Raw genomic sequence first — 6280 nt, 5'->3', positions numbered from 1 at the left:
CAAACGCTTTGTATTCTTACTTGTATTATTAGTGTTAGATAGGCTCGTTGTATTTTGGTTCATTTTGTGCGGTGCCATTGTTTGCACGATGCGGTAAAGATTCTCGGCTAGCGCGGATGGCAGCGGTAACTCGTCCGTCTCGATTAACGCTAAGAAACCTGCGTAACTCGAGCTCCTACGCACTAAATCGATAACGAACTCAGCGAGGGTCTTATCGCTCATGCCAAGGTGGTTCTCGAGCGCCTGACACACCTTGGAGATGAGACTTAGTTCCTCGAGCTTCTCCATAATTGTGCCGTGGTCATCAATGCAATAATTCCAATTTTATTGACGGTGGAAGAAGGTCAATTTTTAATGAGAGAGCGTAATTTTACTAAAAGTTAGACATAGCCTTCACACAATTGAATTAATTTTTATAGCAGATTTAAAAGACTATTTTAGGGGAAGATGTGGCTATTCAACCTAAAGAAGAAGAGCTAAGTTCCCGTCACACAAAATGTTATTTCCTATAAAAGGAACAATATGTATTAATTTGTATAATAGAAAATAATAAAGAAGTATAAAATAATTATCATTTAGTAATTTTTGATCAACATTTCCGTTATCACCGTAAAGGTAATATTGTAGCAAAAATACAACAGTCTGGTGAGTAAGTTTCATTCAACCTCGCCAATCCTTACAAGATACGATTAAGCGTCGCGCAAGGAGGCGTGAAACAGTCTGCTATTACACACCCGTTAAGTATTTGATACACTTAACGGGAAGTTAATTATTTCATGTCCACAGTGTGATGGGCATTCACACTGAGGTCTGGTGCCGTCGTGCAAACGACCAAACCACAAGTGAGGCCATCGCACTCACTCGTCGGATATTCACACCTTATGGATGCCCTAACACATTCATCAGATGGGGGTGTGAACTTCGTTACGATGTACATGGTTCGTCGGCATGTTGGCTGCAAGTTTTGATGTTGACAAAGACGACAGCAACGTATTGGTGGTAAATGGTCGGTCGACACAATTAACGAGCAAACTGATGTGAGTGCGGTTGCAGCAATCGCTGAGGCCGACTTCGAGCTTTCAGCTGGGAAGCCTACTCGAATTTCACCCGAGATTTGAGCATCTCCCCTACGATATAGTCGAATTAATGGCGAGTGATCCAGCGAGTGGAATAAGGCTACAGACACAGAGCGACCCACTTGCTTGACTTGTGCGCAAGGTAAGCAGCGCCGCAATAAGCAGTCGAAGGAAGACATATACGATCGAACTGAATAAACCTATCGATAACATCGCATAAACCATTCCTAAAGAGTGAAAATGCGCCTATTGGTAGGGTGGGTGGTGTGATATGCAGCGATATCAAGGGTCCAATCACGCCGGTCAACAGGATTGGAAACCGCAATTTTTTAAAATCGTCGGCCAGAAGAGTAACTACTGCCGCGTATTACTCGCCTTTGAAAAGCGGTTCAACTGCAAGGTTGACTGCCTTCATACGTATGGAGGCGCCGAGTACAGAATCGTTGACCAGTCTGTAAGAATGTGGGAGTGCTGTAATTGACTCGCTGGAAGCAAATGAGACGTGGTAGTTGGTACCAAGAACTTAAGAGATGTGACTTCTCCATACCAAGTAAGTTTTCAAAGCGAAGACGGATGCCGATGGGAACATCGAGCGATACAAGGCCTGCATGGTAGCGTGTGGCAACGAGCAGTCGATCGGCAAAAATATACCCTGACGTTCGCCGCTGTAATGGATATGACGCCCGGCAAAGTCATCATGGCACTGGCTCAGATATGGGAAGTTCCAGCAAGACACGGCGGCGTGCCTAATGCATATGTGAAGGCGTCTACGGAGCCGGACCTCAATATCTACATGTACATCCTTTAGAAAATGCAAATTAGCCAAGCAATTATTTAGCGACTCGGTATTGAGCACGCTGGTCAAGTGGTTTTTAGCTCAAGAGAAGCCTGTATAGGCTAAAGCAAGCTGGAAGACTATGGTCTCAGCTTCGCACTCAGTAGTACTCCGAGTTGGCTTCCTGCAGTGCGTAAGTGACTCGTGCCTTAACTTCAAAATGAATGGTGACGATAGAATGGTCGTGGGGGTATACGTCGTCGACTTACGAATTACAGGAACTATGGAGGGGCGAGTGGAATCGGTATTTCGTTTCCTGGCAACGCTGCAGATAAAGAATTTGGGTGTTGTCAGCAAATTTTTGGGTATGAAGATCAGTCACTCAGATGAGTGTGGGTGCGAAATCGTCTAAGAAGCTGCTTTCGTTGAGATAATGATGAAGTTTGGGTCACAAAATGCGCACTTGGTGATGTTGTTGATTAATCTTTATCTCGACGGTAATAATATTTGATGGATATACTATGTCGTAGTTTGGAATTCTTCTGTGTAAATTTGTATCTGTCGTTGTATCTCTTTATTGCGGATCCTGTTCGCTTCAGGTGTTCTCTACGCGGTACAGCTTAGATCGAGTAAGAATTCATTTACATGTTTAGTATAAGACTTTAATTAAGTTAGCATTTACAAAGATAGAACAAGAGACACTTAATTATATTTAATAGAGTTTTCATTTTACCCTCTTAAGTCTAGTTGTCTTAAGAGAAGTCTTCCTCTGCACGTACAGTGTACGTCACTTAACGTAAGGCACCACTCGCAACTGAAGCAGTGCGAAGTGGACTTGTACTAAAACAGTACAAGTCGTAGTGCCCCGTTACACACTTCGCACTGCTTCAGTTGCGAGTGGTGCCTTACGTTATTTCACGTGCAGAGGAAGACTTCTCTTTAAGGTAACTAGCTTAAAGAGGGTAAAATGAAAACTGTATTAATATAATTTTAGTGTCTCTTTTTCTATCTTTGTAAACGCTAACTTAATTATAATCTAATACTAGACATGTAATTGAATTCTTATCTCTATCTTATCTGTAACTCTCTTTGATTACTCCTACAGCTGATTAGTCTGCGGAATAAATAGGTATAATGGTCTATACCTATTTATGGATAAGAATTCTTAGTATTACTATATAAAGTAATATCCTGCAAATATTATCTACCTTTTAGATAATATATTAATTAACAACTCTTAAGTGTAAATTTCATGTAATGATACACCCCGTTTCAAGGAACAGAGATCAATAACGTTCGACATAAGTGCACGCACGGGGGCTATGTGTGACGCATCTGTAGTATAGCTGAATTCTTGTCCGCCTCAAGTAGCAAAAGATATGAAAGACAAAAGTTTTACAACGAGGGAGGTGTGCTTTTATTCGATAACTTCGCTTCAATTGACCAAACGTCACGTCTAGTGTAACGGGGTGTCCGTTACAAAAGTATTATTTTCTATCAGATGAATCACAATAGTTATTCCCTACAAGAGGAAATAAACAAAGAAGTAAGAAAAATATTATCTTTATTAATTTTGACTTAAATATTTCCGATAATACCAAATCTGATACTATTGATGCAATAAGGCATTAGCTCTTTTGATTAGGTGATTAAAGTCTAAATCAACCCGCCAATCGTTTAAAGACACGATTGTGCGGTGCGCAAGGAGGCGCCATCACCTAGCCTACACTGTAATAAGTGTAAGGTAAACTAGAACGGATCAGTACTAGTGAAAGGTGCCCCGTTACATCTGGTAGCACTTCGTAGACCGTTCAACGACCTACGCACGTTCCATTCAACATGGACATGTTAAATGATGAAAGAGAGAGCTTTTAAGCCTTCAAGAAGGTTATCACGCAACGCGTGAAAGGTTACTCATTTGAGTGACCTCAAATGAAGAGCGATCGAACGAATGAGTTCAGTTGTAGGCGGGCCAGCGGTTGGCGCTTCGCTGAACACCCTGGGCAGCGATGAACATCATGCGGCCATAGCCGAGTGTATTCAACACGAACTCGACGGGGCCCAAGAGTAAGTAGCCTTGCTTCATCAGCAAGGCTCTCAACACACAGAAGTGTCGAGAAAACAGGGTGCTCAACAGATGGAACTGTTGAGACAGCAGCATTTACATTCTGATAATGGGCCGACACTTCTGCGTTGACCAGAAAGGTTGAAGATCGAAATATCTAAGTTTAAGGCAGTCGAAGGCGACTCCTTTTTGAGATGGTTCTTCGAATTAGACGATGCCATAGAAGCTTGTCGTATCAGTGATGATGTGACGAAAGTGAAATTTGGCATGTCCAACTTATCCGGACGTGCCAAATCTTGGAGCTTAGGGCTCAATTTTCACGACCCATTAGTCTTTGGGTCGAATGAGATCTTTAAGACCCGGCTCATACAAACATTTGAGGCACCATGTGCCGAATTCGGGGCTCGGACTGAGCTCCTGGAATTGAAGCAGGGCAAGCGTGATATTCACGCTTATGCCTAACGTACACGGTACCTGGTCAGTTGTATCGTGAGTAATCCAATTGATGAACCAACACAGGTAACTGTGTTTATCAAAGGTATTACAGACGGACCTGTTAAGACCCATCTGTTCCGGCTAGAATTAGAGTTGCTAGACCAAGCGATCTCTGTAGCAGAACAGGAGGACTTAAGCCTGAAACAGGCTTTCGTCCACTCGGGTGCATATCGCCCACCGAGGCGACAAGTTGACGGAGGTCCAAAACCCATGGAGCTCTCGTATGTAGAGAGCGAGAAACCTCGCTCTTAAAGTTACAAACGATTACAGAAATGTAATCGTTGTCAAAAAATGGGCCTTTACGCCTATGCGTGTAGTGCCCCACGACCAGTTAACTTAGGAGATAACTCAATTACCAACGCTAAAACCGAAACGGTTCTTGCGTGATCTGCTTAGTGGCAGATCACGCAAGAACCGTTTCGGTTTTAGCATCTGCGTACTTGTCATAGATGACAATTACGTGGCCGATTTTCGGTCGGCAATAGTGTTTCTGAGAAACTAACGGATTCTCAGTAGCTCATCGATGGACGAAAGTGTCCTCGATGAGAAGACTCGGATTGAACGTCTTACGTCTCAATCTTGGGAATCTTTGAAGAGAAGTCATTCATATAAAGACTTGATCGAATTCAAGGATGTATTTGCTGAGTCCGTACCGTGCATGTTGCCTTAGTAAAGGCACTCAACACGAAATTGACTTGATTCCATATCGAAATACTGTGTCATGAAGCAGTGGCCATTGCCTCGTGAACAAGTATTAGCGATTGACAAATTCGTTGCCGATCGCTTAACAGCGGGCCACGTGAGAGAGTCGACCTCCCCACATAGCTTTTGACCTTCTGTTTGCGTAAAGCAACAGAAAGGGGGCGGATAGTGCATGTGTTGAAGAATATATTGAGCGCTGCAACTGTACCGGCTTAAACGCCGATACCACGAAAAGACGTTATCATTGATCTTATGTCAAAGAGTACTATCTTTTCGTGAATGAACCTGATAAATGAATTCTATCAGATCCTTATGCGTGAACAAGATATTCCGTTCACAGCAGGAAGCATTCCAAGCGGTATGCTATGGGAGTGGCTAGTCATGCCACAGGGACTTAGTAATGCCCCTGCGAAATTTAACGGATGTGTCACCAATATGTTGAGATCGGTGCGGAATTTTGCACCAAGCTATTTTGGTGATTTATCTGCTCATAGCAGAGCCATGAACGGAAAATCGGATGTTGAAGTACATCGTGTCGACGTCCGAAAGGTTCTTACATTTAGTTATGCGTAAGCACAAGTTGTATGTAAATTTCAAGAAGAGTAAATTCGCTTCAAGCGAAAATACCTTCTTGGATGCATCGTGGGTAGACACGGTTACGCCCGGATCCAGAAAAAATCCAGGCGATGACCGATTAGCCTGTGCCAGTCGATGTGAAGGGACTTAGGGAGTTTCTCGGTTTAGCGGCGTACGTGCACAAGTACTCACGCGATTAGGCCGAAATGACAGTACAAATTTCTTCTTTGTTGAAGTGTAATTAATCGCGTCAGCCTCAACGAGCCGGAACGCAACTACCTAGAGCATGACAAGGAACTCCTTTACATGAAATACGTACTGGCTAAGTTTAGGGTCTGTCTCTTGGGAGATAGACCGTTCATCGTACATACTGACCATGCGTCTTTGCGCACGACCATAAATAGTCCACACCTCTCGCAAAGAATGGCGAGATTGTTGCCTCTCTTTGCGGAGTATAACTTCTTCGTGGAGTGTAAACCAAGACGACTTAACGTCGTCGCTGATGCCCTTACGTGCCGGCCCGATTTTGAGCCGGCTGCGCAAATTAACAGTGAGCATAGGCCACTGTTGTATCATTAAGTGTTCCGTCGT

This window comes from Bremia lactucae, linkage group LG10, assembly GCF_004359215.1.
Source record: "Bremia lactucae strain SF5 linkage group LG10, whole genome shotgun sequence".
Classification (NCBI taxonomy): domain Eukaryota; phylum Oomycota; class Peronosporomycetes; order Peronosporales; family Peronosporaceae; genus Bremia; species Bremia lactucae.
The sequence above is the reverse complement of the archived record's forward strand: the minus strand, read 5'-3'. Positions refer to the sequence as shown.